The sequence below is a fragment of the Schistocerca americana genome, chromosome 4 (assembly GCF_021461395.2).
Source record: "Schistocerca americana isolate TAMUIC-IGC-003095 chromosome 4, iqSchAmer2.1, whole genome shotgun sequence".
NCBI classification, from domain to species: Eukaryota; Metazoa; Arthropoda; class Insecta; order Orthoptera; family Acrididae; genus Schistocerca; species Schistocerca americana.
Genome location: NC_060122.1, coordinates 436146805 through 436174040, shown reverse-complemented (window position 1 = coordinate 436174040; position 27236 = coordinate 436146805).

The window sequence follows — 27236 nt, the reverse complement described above, 5'->3', positions numbered from 1 at the left end:
CTGTCTTCTTTGCAGCACTCGATAGTAATAGTTGGTCACTATTTCTACAATCTGTGTCACTGATTAATTATTTCAGTTTAAAGTTTTCTAATACTAAACACACACAGTTTATTGTTATGTTTTTACGAGCGTCTATCTCTGTCACTCGCAACACCACTCCTCCCTATCTTCTGATCTTCATTAAATTTTCTCAAGTCGTTATGGGAAAATAACCCTTTAATTTTGTTAGATCCCGGGTATGCTAACAGATAAGCCCCAGGGTTCGGAATTTGTAGAATGATGTATGGGCCGGTATATAATAACTCCCATTTCTTTATACTCTTCTTTATTAAGGATGATTTGGCATGTCTTTTGACTAGTACCTTCTCTCCGACGTGGTACGCCTGTACCCTCTTGATTAATTTGTCATATTGTTGTTTTCTCTGATCAGCCTTTTGCGTCATATTTATGATGGCTTGTCTTATTTTTTCTTCCCAAGGCATCTCAGTTTCCTGAGTTTTGGGCATATGTTCAGTCCAGAAGTTTTCTTCTTTTGCCTCGAACATCAATTCATGAGGTGTATATCCAGTGGAGGAGTGGGGCATGTTGTTGTATATCTGCTCAAATTCTTCCACATAATTTGCCCACGCAGTCTGCTTATTATGGCAATAGGTCCTCATAAATCGATTAAACTCTCTAAAAATTCTCTCAACCAAATTGCCTTGTGGGTGGTAAAATGATGTTAGTATGTGTTTCACACCGACTTCAGACACAGCCTGTTTCCATCGGAGTCCCGTGAATATCTTAGCATTGTCTGTTATTATCGCCTTAGGTATACCAACATGTGGAAGATAATCCCTTGTCAATCTTAATACAATTACTTTGGCTATAGCCGCCTTTATCGGGTATAGCTTTACGTATTTCGTACACACATCGAGAAATGCCAACACATATCTAACGGTCCACACAGATCGCACGAAATTAATTCTTTTGGTTCTTGGACTAATATAGAGCATAATGGGTGCTTACTCCCTTTTGAATCCGGCTTTGTTTTTTGACATATTATGCATTTCTTCAAGACCTCATGCACTCTGCGCTTTATGTTGGGAAAATAACAGTACATACTTATCTTGTCTGCACATTTTGTCGCACCGAAATGTCCCCAGGCTAAATGGGTGAACCATACGAGTTTCTCTATTTGCACCTCAGGTATACAAACACACCAACGGATTTTGTTTGGCCTTCCACAGCGGAAAAATAATACACCATTTACTAGCATATAACAATTTGCCATCTGATCCGAAGGTTGCTGTTGTAACCTTTGAATGACACTTCCCCATTGAGCATCTCCTTTCTGTAACTGTGCCATATGCGCACACAAATTGACGTAGTACGTCTTATATGGATTTTCCTGCAGCAGCAATACAGGGAATTCTGAGTTACTATTTACTTCAATCTCTTTAGTCAAACCCTGTGGTGACCTTGATAGAGCGTCAGCAATAATGTTTTGCTGCCCTGAGACATGTACGATCTTAAACTGGTATTGTTGCAGAGCGAGAGTCCATCTAGCTAGTCTGGGGTGTAACAGTTTACACGTTTGTAAAAACGTTAATGATTGATGATCGCAATATACGGTAGTCTTTGACCCATATAGATAATAATGAAATTTTTTAAATCCCCAGATGACCGCAAGAGCCTCTAATTCTGTCGTCGTGTAAGTTCGTTCACAGTTGGACAAAACACGACTAGCAAATGCAATAGGACAGAAGGTGAGTTGTCCATTTATCTTGCGTACTTGGAAAAGGCACGCTCCAATACCCACATTCGAAGATCTGTTGACAAGTAAAATTCTTCTTGCACGTCCGGATGGTACAAAAGCAGTGCATTTACTAATTGCTTCTTTATCTCTTTGAATGCTTCTTGACACTCTAACGTCCAGAGCCAGGGCACATCCTTCAACAGATTATTTAGAGCTGCTGCGTTCATCGCCTGATTTGTTATGAATCTTCTAAAAAATGAGGCAAGGCCCATAAACCCTTTTAATTGCCTCCTATTCCTGGGTGTTGGAAACTTACTAATCGCAATTAGCTTCACCTTGGTTGGTAAAATTCCCTTTGCGTCAATTATATGCCCCAGGAACTTGATTCTGTTTACTGCAAAATGGGATTTCTATAGGTTAGCAGTTATTCCCATGGTTTTGAACACGTCCAACACTCGGTTCAGTAAGGTAATATGCTCCTCCCAAGTTTTCGATGCAATAAGCAAATCATCAACAAACACTGTTATCCTGCTTCTGAGTTCTGGGCCTAGTGCATAATCTAGAGCTGCTATAAAGATTCCAGCACTAATGTTGAGTCCGAAAGGAACTACAGTAAATTGGTAACTTCTTCCGGAATAAATGAAAGCCGTATACTTCCTTGATGACTCATCCAGCTTGACTTGCCAATAAGAGCTCCGCAAATCAATGCTCGTCAAATATTGGACATCCTGGAACCGTTGTATAAGTTCGTCTATGTTTTCCGGATGTGTTCTCACTGGAATTATGATTTTATTTATTTCTCTGGCGTCTAGTACCAGTCTAACAGTCCCATTTGCTTTTGGCACAGCTAACAACGGGGAACAGTATGGGCTTGTAGAGGGTTCGATCAAACCCCATTTCAACATGCGATCTATTTCCTTTTGAACTTGAGCCTTTAACCTCCAGGGAACAGGATAGAAAGTTCTACAATACGTTTCGTGCGGCTTAACGTAGAGATGGCATATGTATCCCTTAATAACTCCTGGCCTTTCATCAAAAACGTTTTCATACGTTAATAATAATTCATTGAGCTGCTTCTTCTGATCTTCGATAATGCAGTCGGATTCATTTAACTTTTCAAACACTAATTGACCGAAATCTTCTTTGACTTGGAACTCGTTAATTACGTGCTCTTTCGAATTTTGGGCCGTCCTGATTACTTACACACTGATCCCACAATTATATTTTCTCGTAAGGCTTTTTTTTCTCAACAACTCCAACTCAATTTCTTGTTTATTAACATTCAACCAAATTTTTCCTGTTTTAAAATCTATTCTGCATCCGTATTGACGTAGGCTGTCGACTCCGATAATGCAGTCTACCACCAAATTTTTCACAACAAGAAATGTGCTTAATATTGCTACATTTCCGAATTCCACACCAAGTAGTGACTGCACCTTTACATTAGCCGATCGAGCCCCAACGGCGCCTATTATTCTGCAATTTTGAACTGGAAAAATTGGTACTCGTCTTATATTTCTGATCCTGTTAAATAGTGCCTCCGAAATAACATTTGTGGTTGCAGCTGTGTCTAAAACCGCCACTATAGGTATGGTCTCCATAATGACTTGCACTTCGGCTACTGCCACCTGTTCCTTATCCTCATCTTGTGGTTCTAAGTCCTCGGTCAGTTCATCTGCCAGTAATCGTCCATCATTATACGTTAGCATGGGTACACATATCCTGTTGCCCCTCAATTGTTGACCGTTCCTCCGGGGCACGAGTGGGTCCTTACAAGTTTGTTGGATTTTGATTTATCTGCTGGTTGACATCATCCGTCACTTCGGTAATTACCGGTTGATTCGTAGATGTCCGTCCCCACTGATGTTGGCTATTTGAATTCATTCCTCCCGGTTGATTCCACTTTCTATTATTGTTATTATTCCAGGCTTGCGGTCTGAAATTTCTTTCGTTCCCCCACACGGGATTGTATCTTTTCCCGTTCCTGTTGTTCCTTGAATAGCCCCTCGCAAGACCATTGCCGGGATTACTATTGAGATTTTGAGGGGTTTCTCCATTACTTAACGATCTCTGTTCATTCCTTCTAAGTGTCGATTGATCGCCATTGGTATAACACATACTTCCACCTTGCCTACCGTTTGGCGGAGGTTCTATCTCCCTATATTGGAATCTGTTATTACGGGCTTTCTGGTTGTTCTCTTCGATAATATCTATATGGTCTAACGTCGTGAGGAACGACTCCAAGTCTTTATCGTTGCCGTATATTAATTGATTCCGGATGCTAGTTGGTAGTCTTGCCTTAAGTATGTTTATTATGTCTGGCAAGGGCATAGGTCTGTCCCAGTATCTCGTTTTATTTATATATTTTTCGAAATACTTTCTAAGGCTTCCTTTCGAAAAGGAGAAAGGCTCTGGGTAGAGCACCTCCTGCCTTAGGCGTTCCTGTACCCCTTCTGACCAGAACTTTGCTAAAAACGCCTTCTCAAAATCGTCATACGTCGAGCAAACACAAGTCATGTCCGAGGCCCAGATCGCCCCCGAACCTTGTATATAGCCTGTAACAAAACTGATCTTCTGCCACTCCGACCAATTTCTGGGTAGCACTCCTCTGAAACTTCGAATAAAAACAATTGGATGGACCCCCCTTTTGTCAGGGTTAAAAATCTGGAATTGCCGATGCTGTATAATTTTTTCTTCGGCATGGCAAAGGCTTTCGTAATCTCCGTTAGATAAGAATTCACGCAAACAACCAGCTTGTGGCAATTTAATGTTTGAATTACTTACACAAGTCGGTATTGTGTGCGAATGGGCAGTAACTGGCTCTATAGTCGCTGCCAACTTCTGCTGCTGCCCTGTATTCGTTTGTTCTTAGCTTTGTTGTGAAGAGCGCATCGACTCTTCTATCGTTTGTTTCCAATGCTCCAAATCAGCACCTAACTGCTGTCGCACCTCCTCAAGTCCTTTCGCAAACAAATTCTCTTCCTGTTTGCCAGATAAACTCTGGAATGCTGCCTTAACATTTTGCTCAACGTTTTCACACATTAGCCTTTTGTTTTCTAATGTGATTTCGGATAATTTACCCGTTAATACGTTAAGTTGGTGGTCTATAACGTCTTGACGCTCTGTCAGATGTTCAACGCTTTCCTTTAGGTTAGCCTGTGTACGTGCCAATTCAGGAAGTTGCGCAATTGCACATGACATGGCGTCTTGCTTTTGTACTAATTGCGGAACCATTTCCACTTGTTCCCGTACAGTATCTATCTTAATAGCCACATACTCCTTCATTTCGACACGTACGCGGTGAGTAGATTCCTCACATTGTGCTTTCACCAATTCTATTTGTGCGGTTAATTTTCGTCTCTTCGGCCTGATCTTTGAGTTCCTTGGTCTTCGCCTCTATCCGCTGCTCTAATTCGGAAAAACTGTCTTGTAACTGCTGCTTAATCTCAGTCTGGACTAATTTCATTTCTTCTTGAGTTTGAGTGACTGTCACTAATTGTGCTTTAATATCGGTTTTCAGATTTTCCTGCCCTTCAGTAACTGAGGCTAATTTCGCGTTAATGTCGGTTTTCAAAGTATTCATGCTCTCGGTTATCATCTGCATCTGTCTCATGATAATTACCAATGGATCTAATCCATGCTGCGTACTTGCTGTTACACCTCCAGCCGAGTCTACAGTGCGTTCTATTGCGCTATCTGTAGCCATCGGTCCTACAACACTTCTTACTGCATCATTATTATCAGTGCTAACAGTGAAGGTTGTTGCGTGCTGCTATGCTCTGCTTGACTCATCCTAAACATTGCCCTAGTTAAAACCATATAAATGTTCTACTGTCACTATATATAACTCCCTTCTACTGTCACTACATGACTACATGTAACTCCGTTCACACAAGAGTACTTCTGTGTCTGCTTTCTTAATGTACATACACAGATAAATGCAACTGGGGGAGGTCAATCAAACACATCTAACTCGAACACAATTAATCAGTGTTCAAATATCAAATAACACTAAACAGAAAAGCGTATACTTCAACCATATTAGCAAGCTTTAATAATAAAAATATAGACCTGGCCTTTTCTCTGCGCCCAAGGTGCTGTCTTTCGGCTTTATTTGTCGATCCAATTATATCACCTGCGAGTCTTTCCTCTCTTTTCCAAGCGCCAGTTAGGTTAGCTCGTCGTAGTTGACATGAAACAGAGAACAAAATTATGTCCAGATCTCCGGTGATTCCACGTCTTAATTTTTTTCCGTTTACAGTCTCTTTCTATTCAAACAAACCGCTAGCGGCACAGATGTTAAATGGCTCGCTTTAGCGAGAAGAAAAGCAGAATATGTATCTCTCAGAAACACGTCAATCCCTCAATCGATACTCCAGAAGCTGTCCTAGTTACCACTCTCTAACAACCATGGAGAATGCATATATGCATCTCTGTTATTTCAAAGAATAAACGCACTAGAAAATACTTTGCGTCGTCGAGCAGTCGCCGCATATGTTACGAGAAAATCAGATCAGATACTTTTCCAAAGTGAATGAATGTGGATGGTTTGATTGACAATGATTAATTGGTGCGTGGTAGAGGGTATTTTCTGTGGGGGCATTACACACTCTCACACCCTGCATCCTACTACGAGTAAGTCTTAATTAACTCTTCATTTGCAGATATTCAACTCTGTTGCCACTGCTGCTGCTGCTGCCGCCACCCCTGCCACCACTGTCAGAACTGCACCAGCCAACGGTGCTTTCAGTCCCTACCACTGCTCCACTGGCACTGCCATCATCACTACATTTGGGTCCAGATGCAAAAGCACCAGCCACACGTACACCACCAAGTACCAAACCCACACCAACAACATATGCCGCAGCTGTGACTGCATCATCCACATCTGCATCAGCTTCAAGCCTCCCAGCTCCAAGTAATAAAAATAAGAAAAGTCCACAGTCAACATCCTCCAGCATCCTATCCTCAAACAGTCTTTGCAGTCCACCTAGTACAAATACCCCTAATATCTCTGATACCCAACTGCTGCCCCACCAGTCCCACACATCAGAAACTATGGAATATGCTCCCAGCCCATCCCACACATCTCCAACACATTCCTTCCTCCTATCATATCCTGATGTGAGATTCCTCAATCCTGAAACATTTTCCCTCGAAATAAAACAGTACCTTCTAAACCTTAACATATCACTACCCTTGTCCTGCAAAGACTCTGTAGTCATCAATCCTCTGATCCTAATTTTCAGACACATCTACTGCAACAAGTACCTCCCATTGCCTTTGGTCCACAAGCCGTTCTGGTCCCACTTAGCCCACCATGACCCAGAAAACTACAACCCGCCCCCACCACACACTGACCCTTACTGCTGTGATCAAAGGGAAGGACCCAAACATCATAGTGGGGACAGTTGAGTGGAAGCTAAATTTCAGTCCTGACTCCCAAATCTGAAAAGCCCTTCGTATTCACCACCATTCCGGTCATATTCATCCCTCATTCACATCTTTCACAAGATCTCTCAACCATAAATCACTTCTTTCAGAATGGAGCCTTCATCTATTACAATAAACATGAAGTTGAGCCTTCCCATTCCCAAGCCCAAGTCTACTGTTGCTACAAATGTCTCATTTACGATGATCATTTGTCTCCCGACTGCAAAAACCCTCCCACCTGTCTCTACTGCAACGCCAAGCTACTAACACTGCCCCAACAAGTCACCACCCACCCGTAACACTTGCAACCAGTCCCATCCCAGTTACTCCAATAAGTATACTCCCAAACCCCCTCCTATCATACCTTAACTGACTGTCCCAATTCGCCCAACTGACATACCACTCTAGCCAAATAATTCCCTACATCCTACTCCTACCACTGAGGACATCATTCACTTCATAACAACTTACCTTCAAAACATCCACTCATTTGAGCATTCACATATCCTTCAAGTCACTCTGGCAGCCCGTCCTGTACTTCATTTAATTGTCACTGTCGCATATTCCAAAAACCACTCCCACTTCCTCTTATCCCCAATAGACACCCTCATCTAATACATTTCCATCCAACCTTGGGCAGCCCCTTCAACTCCACAGCACCCTAGACGCCTTCCATCACCATCCTTCTCACACCCACATCAACAATTTTTCTGCTACTTCACAACTTCAGTGTCAGCTCTCTATCCTCATCTTTTGTTTCGCACTCCACCATGCTACCCATGATCTCTTCCATTTACTTCTTACCTGAAGCTGGTCATGAAGCAGACGCTGTATCAGCATCATCTCCTGCAACTTGTCGCCTCTGACAGCTCGCTACGAAATGCCAATCTCAACATATCAGCAGCACCTGGACACTTTCGGTACTCCTATTTTGTTCATTTTTCTACATTTTAATACAGCTATTACAATAAAAAAAATGTAGGCTGAAGAGCGGCAACATCACTGCTGGCATTCCGCCTCCACATGGGGAATTAAATGACAGTAAAGGAGAAAACCCCATCGCAGATTTTTTGGATATGCATGTATTGAAGGTGATGTTGATACTTAACACAGCGATCAGAATACTCCTGAGAATTAATGGTGGAGGGGGTGAGAGGAAAGGAAAGGGAAGGAAATAATGATATCAGCTGCATCAGAACATTGTCCAGAATCAGTGGCGACAAGTGAAAGCGTGCGATGGACCGGGACTTGAATCCAGGATCTCCTGAGTACAAGACAGTTGCGTTAGCCACAGTGCCATCCTGATGCCTTGTTTTTCGCAAATGCACGAGCTATCTTGGCACTCTCCCCAGCTGACCTGCACTCCCACCTACCGACACCTATCTGCAGTCTCGTCCATGTCACACATGCTCACTAATTTTAGATTACCATTGGCGTTTAAACCCTGATGTGCAACCGCACTGAAGGTTGGGGATTCATTGCCCATCGAGGCGAGTCACTTCGTGTATAATCAGCACTGACGACGATCCACGACGTAGTTATGCAAATTGGTCAGAAATTGATGCCATACAGGTATGGACGAAAATTGTAAACTTTGGCGGCTGAGGGATGAATGTGTGACACTGCAGTGAAATTTCGCTGCGCAGCTGGTAAGGATAGTAAACAAAGAACTCGTCGATACCAGGATAAAGTCTTTGCAAATTTCATTCTAACTGTCAGACAGTAACTACGCCTTGCAGACAGACGCATGAACTATATATACAGATGTCACCATTTGAGAGAGGGCGTGTAGTTGGGCTGAAAGAAGCTGCTTAGAAAGGAGCAATGCCACTATTCAACGATGTTGGCAGAAATGGGTGAACCATAACTGAACACAGCTTAAGAAGGAAGCGGTCGACCTAGCGAGACAACAGAACTTTGAGGACTGAGCAATTTTCATAAAGGCATTCAGGGTCATGGATTCGTTATTATCATCGATCCAACGTGCAACTGGTGCTTCAAATGACCACAAGGGCCATTAATACGTAGCTCACAGAAATGGGGCTGAGCTCACTGCACCTCTTGCGCCAACTACCATTGACCTCCACACACGAACAAGCCTGTTTGCAGTGGTATGAGATAACAACTTGACTGTCGCCCATCGTATGGCCTGACAACCAGGAGAGATGGTATGGGGTGCCATTTCATTTCATAGCAGGATCCCTTTGGTTGTCATCTGCAGCAGTCTTACCGCAGAACGGTATGTCGATGATATTCCGCAACCCATTTTGTTGCACTTCATGGCAAGCCAGCTGGGCTTACATATCAATAAGATAATGCCCACCCGTACATGGTGGAAGTTTGTACTGCTGCTCTTCATGCTTGCCGAACTCTACCTTGGCCAGCAAGGTCACGGGATCTCTCCCCAATTTTGACCGTTTGGGGATTTATGGGCAGGGCCGTCCAGCCAGCTCTGGGATTTTTACGTCTAACGCACCAGTTGGACAGAGTTTGACACGATATCCCTCAGGAGGGCATCCAACAACTCTATCAATCAATGCTAAGCCGAATGACTGATTGTATAAAAGCCAGATGTTGACCAACGCGTTATTAAACTGCTGAATTTGTGGATCTCTTTCTCTTGAATAAGTTACCCTATTTTTCTGAAATTGTAGTCATTTGTTTTTCCGTACATGTGCATTGCATTTATCGATTTCCGTCATATTGTGGCAATTCGTTCGTGGTGGTCGGTATTTTGTCTTAGAGTATATAAATCCCTGGCACTCTCAGGCAAGGTTACCGTATCTTTAATGGTTGCAACGTTTCTTCAATTTTCCAGAGTGACTGGAAGGCTAAACTGATTCCTCGTCTGTTTAGGACTCTACCTATCTTACTAATTCTTGTACCGCAGAAGGACGGAAAAGTCTGAACAATAGGAAACATGATTCAAAGCCATTAATTACTGCATTAATGGGCGGCAGAAAGAGATTGGAACTTTAAAGTCGAGAGTGATGGACGACTGTAATGCATTAAGTAAGTGAAGAAGTAAGGAACATAAAATGAAAACTAAATTAGTGATTTACATTGCTAAAGATTTTGCACATTATGGTTCAGACTTGAACAACTTTAAGTAAAGGAAAACAAAACAAGATAGAGTTCTATAACATAGACGTGAAACAGGGAAAAGATTCCAAACTTTGGGTACTCAGTTTTAGTGATGTTCTGTGATTTTTTACTTATGTTAAATGATGTTTTGATTTGTATACTTATAAATAAGATTGTCAGTGGATGAACTGTTTCCAGATGATCAGAAAAACTTGTTAGCAGTCATTTAATGTTACGTGCAGGTATAATATTCCGCCAAAATTGTGACTGTATGGGAAAGACGAGTTTTGTTATTCTTCATATCTGTGTATACCGAATTAGATAATAAAGGAACCTAATAATTACATACACCAAGTGTATTTATTTCGATGTGCGGAAATGGAGAAAACACCCAAAGATATTCCAATATTTTAAAAATATGACTAGAACAGTAAGACCAGTGCTACGAAGTGTGAAAGTAAAAGTCTTGGCACCATACATTACATAAAAATTATGCTCAAAAATATTCAAAGGATTATGGGACTTCTAATAAAAGGCGAGAGCTCACATCCCAAGACTTTATCACTGAAGGACCCTATTACTGAAATCATGAGAGAACAAAAATATGGACAAAAGCATGGAAAAACCAAAAACACAACATATTATTATGCCTAATATGGTGTGGGAAAACCGTTGGCATTCTAAACAGCTTCCACTTGTCTCTGAATGGATACATACAGGTACTGCACGGTTTTCAAGGGACTGTATACCATTCTTCCTACAAAATAGTGTCAAGTTCAAGTAATGATGATGGAGGTGGATAGTGATCACGCTCCCTTCTCTACGAAGTAGACCACAAATTTTCAATACCATTGAGATCTGGTGATTGTGGTGGATATTGGAGATGCAACAATTTATCTTCGTGCGCACAAAACCTGCTTTGGACGATGCGAGCTGTGGTAACAGGATCGTGCTACCTTGGAGCACAGCATCATCGTTGGGAAACAAACATTGTGCCATGGGATGGACATGCTCAGCCAAAGTAGTCACATAAACCTTGGCAGTAATGCTACCTTGTAGATTATCCATGCAGCTCATGGAGTACCACGTTATGACTGCTCAAATCATCACCGAATCCGCGCCGTGTTTCTCTCTTGGGACGTGAACTCGGTCAGAAGTTGTAAACAGTGTGACCAAGACCCATCAGACCAAATAATATTTTTCTATCGCTTCATCGTTCAGGCTTTATGGCTTCGCCACCATGTTTTCCCATTACAGGCATTTGCGTCACCTATGAGTGGTTTCGGGATTCCAGCTCATCCTGCAATTCTCTGGTTTATGGAGCTCCCTTTGAGCTGTTTTGGTACTGACAGAATTTGCATGTGACATTTGCAGCTGTCGTCCTCTTATTTTACGTCACAATCTTTTTCAATGATCGTCTGTCACGAGAACTCAACTTACACTTTCGTCTGCGTTGTGACTTCGTGGATGATGTTTTTCCGCTTTCCCTGTATGCTGTATAAATCTTCGACATGGTGCTTCTTGAGACAACAAACACTTTGGCTGCCCTGGTTACAGAAACACCCACCATACGAGAGCACGTTCGAATTCACTTAATTCCTGCACAATGCACTCACAACTTCACAGAACACTCTTCTGGCCATGACTGACACTTCCAACATGTTGAAGGTATTGCACAGGTGCCGCTCGTGGTCAAATACAACAGCGCTACCTGCAAGCTTGGCTACATCCATGTTTATGTTCAAGCATGCATTTCTCGCTGTTTTTCAATATTTTTGACCAATCCCTGTATAGAAGGTGTCCCAGAAATGTTGCGACAAATTGCGTGGGATTGTAGAGGGTGTCGTGAGGAACAAATCGAGGACAGGAACCTGTGTCTGGAAACGTCATCCAACGACGCTGCAGAGCGTCAAATTTATAGGCGCTGGCGCCTACCACTAGGGCACTCCTTCTGCAGCAATCGTAACTGTCTAAAATCTCCAATATTTTTCGGTATATAGGAGAAAAGTACATTGCAGATAGAAACCAATGTCGAAAACCGTCATCCAGCGCAACAGTGCATCGCATTCATAGGAGACAAGGCCTGTCGGTGCAGCAGCTAGGTCGTTCTCCACTGGCGATCGTGGCAATCAGTCGCGATGACTGAACAGGCAACATTGCGAGACGTTCCGTCTCCAGACGGCCAGCGTAAAAAGTCCAGTTTCCTGCCGGCACCTATAACTTCGACGCCCTGTACCGTCGTTGGATGACGTTTCCGGATACGTTATTATCCTCGACTTGTTCCTCAAGGACACTCTCTACAATCTCTCGAAATTTGTCGCGACATTTTTGGGACACCCTGTATAGCGTTCAACATGTGGAACAGTTTTGTACGTAACCGAAATAAACATGTAGGAAATCCCTACCATTGGGTATCCAGAATAACACCCGTGGATGAATGAACAAATCTGTGATATTTTATTAATATAGCATCTAAATAACTGCATATAGCATCCAAATAACTGTCTACAATTTGATATCACTATCTGCACTTCGTTAATTTAGATTAAATACTCATGTGCACTTAAGATATGAATCACAACCAGAGGTAACATTGTCACTAACAAGGGAACTCCCCATCGCACCCACCTCAGATTTAGTTATAAGTTGGCACAGTGGATAGGCCTTGAAAAACTGAGCACAGATCAATTGAGAAAACAGGAAGAAGTCGTGTGGAACTATGAAAAAATAAGCAAAATATACAAACTGAATAGTCCATGTGCAAGATAGGCAAATCAAGGACCATATTAACTCAGGGGCGCCGTGGTCACGTGGTTAACGTGAGCAACTGCGGAACTAGAGGTCCTTGGTTCAAGTCTTCCCTCGAGTGAGAATTTTAATGTTTTAATTTTCAGTTTATGTGACAAACTCTTATGTTTTCAACACTTTCTTGGGAGTGATTATCACATCCACAAGATAACCTTGGCAAGGTAGAAGAATGTTTTTACCCATTCGCCTAGTGTACAAGTTAGGTGGGTCGACAACATATTCCTGTCATGTGACGCACATGCCGTCACCAGTGTCGTATGGAATATATCAGACGTGTTTTCCTGTGGAGGAATCGGTTGACCTATGACCTTGCGATCAAATGTTTTCGGTTCCCATTGGAGAGGCACGTCCTTTCGTCTATTAATCGCACGGTTTTGCGGTGCGGCCGCAAAACACAGACACTAAACTTATTACAGTGAACAGAGACGTCAATGATCGAACGGACAGATCATGACTTTGCGAAAATAAAGAAAGTAAATTTTTCACTCGAGGAAAGACTTGAACCAATGACCTCACGTACCGCATTTGCTCACACTAACCACGGGACCACGGCGCTCTTGAGCTCACATAATCCTTGATGTTGCATATCTTGCGCATGGACTACTCAGTTTGTATATTTTGCTTATTATTTCATAGTTCCACACAACTTCTTCCTGTTTTCTCGATCGATCTGTGTTCAGTTTTTCAACGCCTATCCACTGCGCCAACTTATAACTAAATCTGAGGGGGTTGCGATAGGGAGGTTCCCTTGTAAGAATAGGTATCATGTGTATTATAATATCACTCGATATTTGTTATGGTAGGCTTGAAAGATAACAGAAAAAATAGAACAGTCACAATTCGGTCTTATAAGTTTTTTAGCAGAGCCTAAGTGCCGTTAATAAGTCAATTCAGACCGCTCGTCGTTACTTACATACACTGAACACATAACTTTCGTAAGATAGTTCTTTGGTCCCTTTAACTATCAATTCACTATTAATGATAGACACATGATTTCTTGTGACGTTCTGTATGTGATTTCATATTGACGTGCTATATAATTAATGAAATCTTCCCACTATTAACCGTCAGAGTTATTACTTTCACTCCCAATCAAACGTAAGGCTTGATTAGATTTATTGTCGTTGAACTTCCGTTTAGCTCCTTTCAAACTTTATATGGGCAGTGAGAAGTGCCATTAAAGTTGCTTACAGAATCTTTCCGGAACTACAAGCACTCAAAATTAATATCCTCGCATTTCGCATCAGCAACAGACACATGCCTGGCAATAAGTAACAGACGCATACCTGGTGATGCATAACTTTTTAACATTGACAGTTTGACATCAGACACAACAATGATTACAATTTTATCGTTTCATGTACTCGGCAAGACATTTTAATGTTCAAATTGAGTCTTCACAATGTCCTCCAGGTCGCCCGTCACCCGCTAGCCGTCGGCTGGCATCCAATAGCGCCCTGTGTACCCGTTGCCGCGTCGTCAAAACAACAATTGAGTACCTTGCCTGGTCTCTACCGTAGTACATGAAATACAGACCAAACGTAGGATTTCCTACAAAAATTCATGTAATATCTATAGCAGAAAATTATAATACCTATTTACACCTGCCCAGCGTCGCTCAGCGGAACATATCAATGTTAACCACGATTTATCGTAAACACTACAATCAGTAAAGGACACAACTACAGACATGTTAGGGAGGCAGGATACAAAGAACGGACAAACACTTCATTATGTAACAAGGATGAAACAAAACACGACAGAAACTCGTGAGGTCGCTGTATGTACAATCGATATTTTTTTGGTACAAAATACCTACAGAGCCCCCTCCCCCCCCCCCCCCCCCCCCCTCTCCTCCTCCAGTGCGAAGCATCAATGGGCAGGCTTGGCTCTAACGGTGGCGTTCCCCAGTGAGCTGTTGCGTCACGACCAACTGTGCTGTCGCAGGTCTCCAATGGATGGAGCGTTTCTGCAGTGTCCACTTCCTGCCAGTTGTTGCAGTGGTATGCGTTCCTGTAGCACAACAGTAGGACCGTTTCTCGCATGGTAAACTCTTTGGTGGTACCCTTACTCCCACAGGTACTCATTCAGATAGGGCAGCGACGTAAGGACACAGCTAGCTGTAGCTACAGCTGTCATGGAAAGGGAAGGGGAAACTGGCTGGGGTAATAGCAGGAAATTTAAGGGGGGGAGGCACTGCCATGAATGGTAAAATACCAGTGGTTACAGGTGTTGGAGCAGCACCTTTTTTAGGATAGGTAAGACAGAAAGATGTCAAGTTCTACGAGAGGTCAGGATTGAAACAAATCTTCAGTTTAGGAAAGAAATTAAACAGCACAATTCTAGCACATTGGATCACCAATCACAGCTATCAATTATAAATTTTCACCAATCACCAGAAATTTTATCTCCACCAAGTTGTATCTCAGTCCTAGGTAATTGCATTGATGAATTAAAGTCACCCAACCCAATTGACATAATCTGCCTCTCTGAACACCATGTGACCACTGGTATAGGAACTAGGCCTAAGCACAATGAGAAACTCAGACAGGAGAGTACTGCAAATGTTAGAATAAGGAAAGGTTCTCATAAAAGTATAATTAAAAATAATGTAAGTATATTTCATCAAAATATTGGGAGTTTAAAGAATAAAGTAGATGAGCTTCTGGTTTGTTTAGAAGATTTAGAAGCTGAGAATGAAACAGATATACTATGCCTGTCTGAGCATCACATTGTTACTGATATGGATAAGGTAAATGCAAGTGGTTATAAGCTCTCTGCACATGTAATGAGAGAAAATATGGAGAAAGGAGGAGTTGCCATATATGTCAAAAGTTATCATTGTGCAAAAAGTATAGAAACAAAAACGTTTTGTGTACAGAAACATATAGAAGCATGTGCCTGTGAGCTTAAATTAAATAAAGGCACATTTATAATTGTAACTGTATATAGGTCCCCATCAGGAAATTTTCATCTATTTCTGAAAAATTTGGACGCCTTGTTGTGCTATCTGTCAGACAGGGGGAAGCAAATTATTATTTGTGGGGACTTCAATGTAGATTCTCTGAAAGAGGGTAATAGGAAAAATGACCTTGAAGTATTACTCGGTTCTTTCAATTTGACACCCGTTATTGATTTTCCTACTCGGGTGGTAAAGGATAGCAGCTCACTGATAGATAACTTCTTTATAGACCAAGATAAGTTTAACCAGATAAATGCTCAGCCTGTTGAGAATGGTCTTTTCGATCATGGTGCACAGCTAGTTACAATATATGACATAGCTCCATTCAGCAATACTAAACAGTCCTCCAAAGTAGTACGTTCAGTCAACGATTTAACAATTGCAAATTTCAGGGAAAGCCTACAGCAGTTAGACTGGGATGAGGTGTACCGTGAACCTGATGCCAATTTAAAATATAATTTATTTCATGAAATTTTTGTAAATGCATTTGAAAACTGCTTCCCCAAGAAAATAGTTAAATATACTCGTAAGAAACCTTGTAACAAACCATGGCTGACTAAGGGTATAAAAATATCTTGTAACCGGAAAAGGGAAATGTATCTGACAGCAAGAAAGAGTAGTGACCCAGAAACTATCAAAAATTATAAAAACTACTGTGTTATATTAAGAAAAGTTATTAAAAAATCGAGGAGTATGTGTATCATGTCTGAAATCAGCAACTCTGATAATAAAATTAAAACAATTTGGAATATTATTAAAAGAGAAACAGGTCAACCAAGAGCAGAGGAAGACAGTATTACCATCAAATTGAATGAAAACTTTAGGAACAAAAAGTCAGAAGTTGAAAATATTTTTAATAATGATTTTCTAAATGTTGTGGATATAGTAGGATCCAGGTGTTCATTAGAAGATGCTAGGCTGTTAATGGAAGAGGCCATACCTATGCAATTTGATACAATTGAAATCTCACCCACTTCTCCCTCTGAAATTAGGAAAATAATAAACTTGCTTAAAAGCAAAAACTCACATGGAATTGATGGCATTTCCAGCAAAATACTAAAAGCTTGTTCTCAACAGATAAGTAAGATTCTCAGCCACCTGTGTAATAGCTCTCTGGAACAGGGCATTTTCCCTGATAGACTGAAATATGCTATTGTTATACCTTTGTATAAAAAGGGGGATAGATCTGATGTCAACAATTACCGTCCAATCTCCCTTTTAACAGCTTTATGAAAAATTTTTGAGAAAGTAATGTATTCAAGAGTAGCTTCACATATCTGTAAAAATGAAGTACTAACAAAATGTCAGTTTGGTTTCCAGAAAGGTTTTTCAACAGAAAATGCCATATATGCTTTCACCAGTCAAATTTTGAATGATCTGAATAACCGAACACCACCCATTGGGATTTTTTGTGATCTCTCAAAGGCTTTTGATTGTGTAAATCATGAAATTCTGCTAGACAAGCTCAAGTATTGTGGCATGAGTGGGACAGTGCACAAATGGTTTAATTCGTATCTAACTGGAAGAGTGCAGAAAGTTGAAATAAGTAGTTCTCGTAACATGCAAAGATCAGCACATTCCTCAAACTGGGGAACTATCAAGAATGGGGTTCCACAAGGGTCAGTCTTGGGTCCTTTGTTATTCTTGTTATATATTAATGACTTGCCATTCTATATTCATGAAGAGGCAAAGTTAGTTCTCTTCGCTGATGATACAAGTATAGTAATCACACCTGAGAAACAAGAATTAACTGATGAAATTGTCAATACTGTCTTTCAGAAAATTACTAAGTGGTTCCTTGTAAACGGACTCTCACTGAATTTTGATAAGAGACAGTACATACAGTTCCATACAGTAAATGGTATGACGCCATTAATAAATATAGACCTTAATCAGAAGCATATAGCTAAGGTAGAATATTCCAAATTTTTAGGTATGTCCATTGATGAGAGATTAAATTGGAAGAAACACATTGATGATCTGCTGAAACGTTTGAGTTCAGCTACTTATGCAATAAGGGTCATTGCAAATTTTGGTGATAAACATCTTAGTAAATTAGCTTACTACGCCTATTTTCACTCATTGCTTTCATATGGCATCATATTTTGGGCTAATTCATCACTGAGGAATAAAGTATTTATTGCACAAAAGCGTGTAATCAGAATAATAGCTGGAGTCCGCCCAAGATCATCCTGCAGACATTTATTTAAGGATCTAGGGATATTCACAGTAGCTTCTCAGTATATATACTCTCTTATGAAATTTGTTATTAACAACCAAACCCAATTCAAAAGTAATAGCAGTGTGCATAACTACAATACTAGCAGAAAGGACGATCTTCACTATTCACGATTAAATCTAACTTTGGCACAGAAAGGGGTGAATTATACTGCCACTAAAGTCTTTGGTCACTTACCAAATAGTATCAAAAGTCTGACAGATAACCAACAAGTATTTAAGAAGAAATTAAAAGAATTTCTGAATGACAATTCCTTCTACTCCATAGAGGAATTTTTAGATATAAATTAAGAAAAAAAAAATATTAAAAAAATAAAAAAAATAAAAATAAAAAAAAACAAAGAAAAACAAAAAAAACACAAAAATAAAGTTGTTGTATTAACTTAAGTATGTTGTTAAATTAACCTAATTATATCATGTATTGGAAAATTCGACTCGTTCCACATCATTACGAAATATCGTATTCATGATCCATGGAACTAGTATTAATCTAATCTAATCTAATCTATGGTCGGCGTCACCGTGTTGTGAGAGTGGCGTTGCTATGTCAATGATCTCTGTGGGAGGGGAATGGTGTTAAAACTCAACTGGAGGCGGGTCTGCTTGGGAAACTTGGTCTTATAGTGGAGCGGTGTGTCCATTATCCACTTCTTAACAATGTAGCGCCCAGGCTGGTTTCAGACGCAGGACAGAAACAGTGGAAGGTTTTCCATTCAGTAGTATCTTGAACGTTTGCTCGTTGTGCGCTAGGATCTACATCTACATACATACTCCGCAATCTACCATACGGTGCGTGGCGGAGGGTACCTCACACCAGAACTAGCATCTTCTCTCCCTATTCCACTCCCAAACAGAACGAGGGAAAAATGACTGCCTATATGCCTCTGTACGAGCCCTAATCTCTCTTACCTTATCTTTGTGGTCTTTCCGCGAAATGTAAGTTGGCGGCAGTAAAATTGTACTGCAGTCAGCCTCAAATGCTGGTTCTCTAAATTTCCTCAGTAGCGATTCACGAAAAGAACGCCTCCTTTCCTCTAGAGACACCCACCGGAGTTCCTGAAGCATATCCGTAACACTCGTGTGATGATCAAACCTACCAGTAACAAATCTAGCAGCTCGCCTCTGAATTGCTTCTATGTCTTCCCTCAATCCGACCTGATAGGGATCCCAAACGCTCGAGCAGTACTCAAGAATAGGTCGTATTAGTGTTTTATAAGCGGTTTCCTCTACAGATGAACCACACAAAATTCTACCAATGAACCGAAGACGACTATCCGCCTTCCCCACAAGCGCCATTACATGCTTGTTCCACTTCATATTGCTCTGCAATGTTACGCCCAAATATTTAATTGACTTGACTGTGTCAAGCGCTACACTACTAATGGAGTATTCAAACATTACAGGATTCTTTTTCCTATTCATTTGCATTAATTTACATTTATCTATATTTAGAGTTAGCTGCCATTCTTTACACCAATCACAATTCCTGTCCAAGTCATCTTGTATCCTCCTACAGTCACTCAACGACGACACCTTCCCGTACACCATAGCATCATCAGCAAACAGCCGCACATTGCTATCCACCCTATCCAAAAGATCATTTATGTAGATAGAAAACAACAGCGGACCTACCACACTTCCCTGGGGCACTCCAAATGATACCCTCACGTCCGATGAACACTCACCATCGAAGACAACGTACTGGGTTCCATTACTTAAGAAGTCTTCGAACCACTCACATACTTGGGAACCAATCCCATATGCTCGTACCTTAGTTAGTAGTCTGCAGTGGGGCACCGAGTCAAACGCTTTCCGGAAGTCAAGGAATATGGCACCTGTCTGATACCCTTCATCCATGGTTCGCAAGATATCACGTGAAAAAAGGGCGAGTTGCGTTTCGCAGGAGCGTTGCTTTCTAAAGCTGTGCTGATGCATGGACAGCAACTTCTCTGTCTCAAGGAAATTCGTTATATTCGAACTGAGAATACGCTATGTTCGAGAATCCTGCAACAAACCGATGTTAGGGATATTGGTCTGTGTGGTCCAGTATAAGGCTGTTGTAGTCCTTTATAGACAGTGTCGCTTCGAGGCATTACATGTCCACAATTGGCCAACACCTTGTGAACGAACATGCAGTGCTCACTGTGAGGTGGTGGAGGTGGTGTATGGACACTGGCAACATGCTGTTTTACCTGTTTGCCCAAATCCGTTAATTCAGACTCGGCAGGTGGTGGAGCTACAGCCATGACGTCTGTTGGCAGAATGAGACATTCACCATATAAAATTTCCACCAAGGATGCTTGTGAATCTTCCTTGTAGGCCTATTGTACCCTAAGGAGCACCCAAAGCGTCACTTCTGTCTACTGGTCACTGCGACGCATGAGTGCAACTGTAAGGGCGTGATGCCAGCACTCAATGAGGTCGTCACTATGGGGATGGTAACTTGTTGTTTGAAAGCATCCGATACTACACAGTTCAGAGAAGAAGTGTTACTCGAACTGGCGTCCTTAGCTTGTAATAATGGGCATAGGGCAACCGACCTCCACTATTCACATCTGTATGAATGCCAGAGCCGTGCTTTCAGCTGTCATATCCACCAAATGCATTGTCTCCAGGGTGTTACTCTGTCTGTTGTTGACAGGATGTAACGATAGCCACTGGCTTCTAGTAGAGGTGGAACAACTTTGGGATGTATGTGTTGTAAACGTCCTTTCGGTATTGTTTATCTGCCATGTATTGGAAATATGTGACATCTGGCAGATGATGAATGTTCATATCCATTCCATGCACTCAGATTTCACGTTAGGCCACACGAAATATTCTGTGAGAATTATGGTGGTTGGGTGTACACTGGAGTATGACATATTACGCATATTATTCAAATTATCTTGCGGAATTTTTGTGGAACAAGTGGGCATAATGTATGTTGCGATGATCATACCATTATTCCTTGTCAGTGCATGGGGTGATGTGAGAAACTGTAAGGTTTCTCCACTCTAGTGACAGCCATTAATGACTCCAACTGACAGACACTGTAATCTCCCCACGGAAAATTACCCTCTACCACGCAATAATTAATAATGGTCAACCAAATCATCCACATGTATTTACGTTTGAAAAGTATCTGATCAGATTTTCTAGTAATATATGCGCCGACAGCTCGTCGACGCCAAGGTATTTTTCTAGTACGTTTATTCTTTGGAACAACAGAGGTACAGAAATGTATGCTCCATGGTTATTATAGAGAGAGAGAGGAACAGCTTCGGAAGTATCGGTTGGAAGATTGTCGGATTGCTAAAGGAGATTTATTTACTCTTCTTCGCGCTAAAGCGAGCTAGGAAAGTTTGTGCCGCTAGCGTGATAGATAAAGAGAAAGAAAAACCTGTAAAAGAAAATTACACGAGACTTGGAACCAACAGAAAACGGAACATGTACGGAAATGGATTCAATATACAATTTTCCTCAGAAATAAGGTTTGTGACCATTTTATTCTAGAGTGAATGACGAATGAGTTCTCTGTCTGAACCATTGATGATTGTCTGGGCCCTGTAATTAATTGGGAAGTTTCAGCTGTGACGAAGAGAGCCTGCAATCTCTGAGTTTTTTTTTAAATCGTCCAAAAAGGCTTCGTCCACATCTGAGATTTTAGATCTGTCGTAAACTGAACGAATTGTTCAAACGATCTATTTTCCCAACTGAATGCAGCGCTTAATAATAATAACAAATGTAAAGATCTTTTCTAGCAAGCCAGCCGCTGAATATTAAGACGAAGGGCTCCACCAGAGATTCTACTAAGCTGATTTCACGTAAATAATATATTTAAACTGTACACAGATAAAGGACAGAGAGAGAGAGAGAGAGAGAGAGAGAGAGAGAGAGAATCCTCCATTAGCATAATTGTTTCTCTGTCTTTCCACGGATCAGCCTAACTAGAAAACACGAAGCCCTGACTTTATTGTACCGATTTGTGTGTGAGAGGGAAAGAGCGATAAAGGCGACAGATACACTTCTGTACAGACAAAACATTACACCAAATTAGCGGCAAGCTGCATTCACATAGACTTTCATCATTTACAAAAGCAGAGTAGAATTCATTATAACACAATTACATCTAACAACAAATCTGCATGCAACAACCAGACAGTTCAATGATTCATGAGTGGCTATATGATAATATAAGATGAATCAGTAGCGACATCCATCGATAGGGGTGGTATGTCGTTACCACCATCAGTAGAGGGTTGGGTGTATGATGTCATAATAAATGATGCTGCTGCTGCTACTGCCAAACTTCATGCCAGTTTTACACTAACTGTGCAAGGACCAAACTGACATAATATCAGTGCCAGCCTGTTTTTTATAGCTGAGGAGAGGTGGTGGTGATGGTGGTGGCGTTGGGGGGTGAGGGGATAAGAAATAACCAATCACAAGTGAGCTTTTGTTCTGTGGACTGATGTATCAACCTATGCCAAGCAAGTTTTCACTGTGGTGTATGTTCCTAATGCACACCTCACGTATCAGTGAAAGTTCACTTGTGATTAGTTATTTCTCACATCCTCCACCCACTGCACACATCTCTTCTCGGCTATACAAAGTAAGCTGACACTCCAGTTTTATATCAGTTTCCTCCGCATTAGCATCAACGTCATCATGAAGTTTAACAGTAACATCATCAGCATCCATAGCGACACCAGACACCGAAGTCTCGACGATGGTAATAATACACCATCCCTACTGATGGATGTGGCTATTGATTAATTTTTAATGGATCAAATAGCTGATCTTGAAGTGGTGAGCTGTAATCTGGCAGGCACCAGAAATTTCTCCCGATTTTTAGCTCGGCATGGTTTGCGGGACAGTCAAGTGCCTTCGAGAAATGTCGGAACTATTCGGTGCAGTGCCTCATCAGTGTGAATTGTCTGCCTCACTAAGCGATTTTATTCTTACCATCATACGCCAGTTGCATTGCTAGCTTTGCACTAGTATCAACGATTCTTTGTTCACTAGGCTCAAACTTACAGCACTTACAATTTTGCATCAGTACCGTGTCGTTTTATTTTTTGTTGTTATGGTTTTCAGTCCTGATTAGATTAGATTAATACTAGTTCCATGGATTATGAATACAATACTTTGTAATGATGTGGAACGAGTCAAATTTTCCAAAACATGACATAATTAAGTTAATTTAACAACATAATTAAATTAATATAACAACTTTTTTTATTTTTTTTTTATTTTTTAAAAATATTTTTTGTTTTTTTTTTCTTAATTTACATCTAAAAATTCCTCTATGGAGTAGGAGGAGTTGTCATTCAGAAAGTCTTTTAATTTCTTCTTAAATACTTGTTGGTTACCTGTCAGACTTTTGATACTATTTGGTAAGTGACTAAAGACTTTAGTGGCAGTATAATTCACCCCTTTCTGTGTCAAAGTTAGATTTAATCTTGAATAGTGAAGATCATCCTTTCTCCTAGTATTGTAATTATGCACACTGCTATTACTTTTGAATTGGGTTTGGTTGTTAATAACAAATTTCATAAGAGAGTATATATACTGAGAAGCTACTGTGAATATCCCTAGATCCTTAAATACATGTCTGCAGGATGATCTTGGGTGGACTCCAGCTATTATTCTGATTTTGTGCAATAAATACTTTATTCCTCAGTGATGAATTACCCCAAAATATGATGCCATACGCAAGCAATGAGTGAAAATAGGCGTAGTAAGCTAATTTACTAAGATGTTTATCACCAAAATTTGCAATGACCCTTATTGCACAAGTAGATGAACTCAAACGTTTCAGCAGATCATCAATGTGTTTCTTCCAATTTACTCTCTCATCAATGGACACACCTAAAAATTTGGAATATTCTACCTTAGCTATATGCTTCTGATTAAGGTCTATATTTATTAATGGCGTCATACCATTTACTGTACGGAACTGTATGTACTGTCTCTTATCAAAATTCGGTGAGAGTCCATCTACAGGGAACCACTTAGTAATTTTCTGAACGACATTATTGACAATTTCATCAGTTAATTCTTGTTTGTCAGGTGTGATTACTATACTTGTATCATCAGCAAAGAGAACTAACTTTGCCTCTTCATGAATATAGAATGACAAGTCATTAATATATGTTAATAACAACAAAGGACCCAAGACCGACCCTTGTGGAACCCCATTCTTGATAGTTCCCCAGTTTGAGGAATGTGCTGATCTTTGCTTATTAAGAGAACTGCTTATTTCAACTTTCTGCACTCTTCCAGTTAGGTACGAATTAAACCATTTGTGCACTGTCCCACTCATGCCACAATACTTGAGCTTGTCTAGCAGAATTTCATGATTTACACAATCAAAAGCCTTTGAGAGATCACAAAAAATCCCAATGGGTGGTGTTCGGTTATTCAGATCATTCAAAATTTGATTGGTGAAAGCATATATGGCATTTTCTGTCGAAAAACCTTTCTGGAAACCAAACTGACATTTTGTTAGTCCTGAGACTGGTTTGATGCAGCTCTCCATGCTACTCTATCCTGTGCAAGCTTCTTCATCTCCCAGTACTTACTGCAACCTACATCCTTCTGAATCGTTTTATTTAACAGTTATTTAATGAAGTCATCATACAGTATCAGTATTCAGCTACTGATACTTGGTCGCCCCCTACTTCTGAAACATAAATTATTTTGCTGCACCCCCCCCCCCCCCCTCATTTTTCTTTTCTGTTTCAGCGCTTCTCATAGCTGGCACAACATGGCTCAAGATATCTATTCTCTTTGATCTAATTATTGCAACTGTGATGTACAACAATAATAATAATAATTATTCAAGCACATGGGAGGTAAACCTTTTTCAAAAAAGTAATGTGCATTTGTGTTATTCAAAGGTGGTGAAAGTTAACAAACAAAGCTACAGTTGCATGTACAGTTGTTGAAGTATGAAGAGCAAGTATGTGTATTTCACTATGTACATATTTCTTTAAAAATAGTTCACAGGTTAGTTAGTTGTTTAAAGCTTAATTGTTTCCATTTACAGGGTGTTTCAGAATTGATGTTACACACTTCTACAGTTTGTAGAGGGAACTTAGTAGATCACGTTTTACACAGGAACCCGTGTCTGGAAACGGTTTATTTCCATATTGCTACTTAATTGCACGCTAGATGTTTCTTAATGCAGTTTGCCTGTTATGGAAATCTGCCCACATTCATGAATGGTACAATGACAGGATGTCCTCTGTTTATGGTAACTAGTACTGCAGTAACGGAGTGCCTGAGTACACATTCGCAGCATACATCGATATGTTGTAAATTTTCGATGAAGCTCGCTGTAATGGAAGAGAACCTGAAATTCTGTGCCCTGAGTATATTTCAAATCGTGTGACTCCATCTCATCCAACGTCTGCCAGAGTAGAACAACGACTGCAGGAAAGTGGGAAATTTACAGGCAATAGAGCAAATTGTGGTGCTCCAAGAAGGTGGTGCACTGTCCTATTGGAAGAAGAAGTGCTTCATCAAGTTGGAGGAGAACCTGTTGACCAATAATCAAGCCATTGCATGTGACTTGCATGTGTCTCACGTCTGTCTGGCATGTTCTGCATGAACAGCAAGTACACTGATATCACCCACGTAAGGTACACACAATGCTCCTGGCCGATTTTGTTCCACGTTGGTTATTACACCATTGCGTCGATTTTCCTCAGTTGCCACGGCAAATTTTGTTGAACACTTGAAATAGCCACATTTGGGACCAAGAAAACACCACTGCCACATGAGTAAAGGTATGTTGGGGTTTCTGGTTCACTTTTTTATATCAAATTAACATCAAATTGATTATGCAAAATAATTAATTGATCAATAAATTATGCCCACCCCATGACGATGTCATGGGTTTTCCCCAACCGGCATGTGGGCCCCCTCAGGGAACTCCCAGTCCTCTCCCCTCCCTTTCCCCTCCCATTATGTAATCCAAGATGTAGGACTGGAGAAAATGACAGGATATTCAAATTTATTGAAGGGAACATCCAATTTCATTTGTTCACCTTGAGGTCCGGAGACCAACTGATCTAGTTCACAACACTATTGGTCCTCCACCCACCCTACCCCCTGTAATGATTTGAACTACATACAGGACTCCTGTAGCAACAACAACTGTGAATGAAACACACTTACACCTATTTATAAGTCACAAGTTGCATCCTAGCCAACAGAAACACGGGAAATATATCGTACAATTTTTTTTTTTTTACAAATGCAGTGCTCATTATCTTATCTGAACACAGTGTCTCAAGATGAAAAGAAAACTGACTAGTCACCTCTAGTCACTTCCAGTCTAATCCAGCAGTGTCTACCAAAAGTATTGTGTACCTAAAGAGCACAGCCACCAACCATCACAGGCCAAGCTAATCCTCTACTTCCTGCCGCCCGAAGACTCCCGACACCACCCGCAGCGCATTGTGGCTTGACTCAGACTAAATGCAGTCCCATTCCTGACACAGAGCCCCCAGTTCAAAAAATCCGAAACGGAGATGTTCTTTTGTCAATACACCTAGAATTTACCCTGTGAAATGTATATTTCTCCCTTTTATACAAGTTATTTTGGAAGATAGAAGAAATAGGACCATACACGCGTTTACACATAGCTTAAGTATCGTTCCTTGTTGTGAATGTACTGTACAGTACTATGGCACAGATCAACTGCAAGGTTGAGTACTTACCAAACATTTAACAACCACTAATGACAATAAGCCATTTGACAATGGACTTACACTTCCTTCAACAACTGCCTATGATACTAGATCGTTAATCACAGCCAATGTGACTATCTTCCCGATTTCCGCCAGCCTTCCAGAGTCAGTTCAAGGGTAATGAGTGTCTCGCAAACAAGAATCTTCATGTGGCCCCACAAGAAAAAGCCTAAAGGGGTAAAACTGGGCATCTTGGTGGCCAAGCATGTGGTCCACCTCGACCAATCCACAT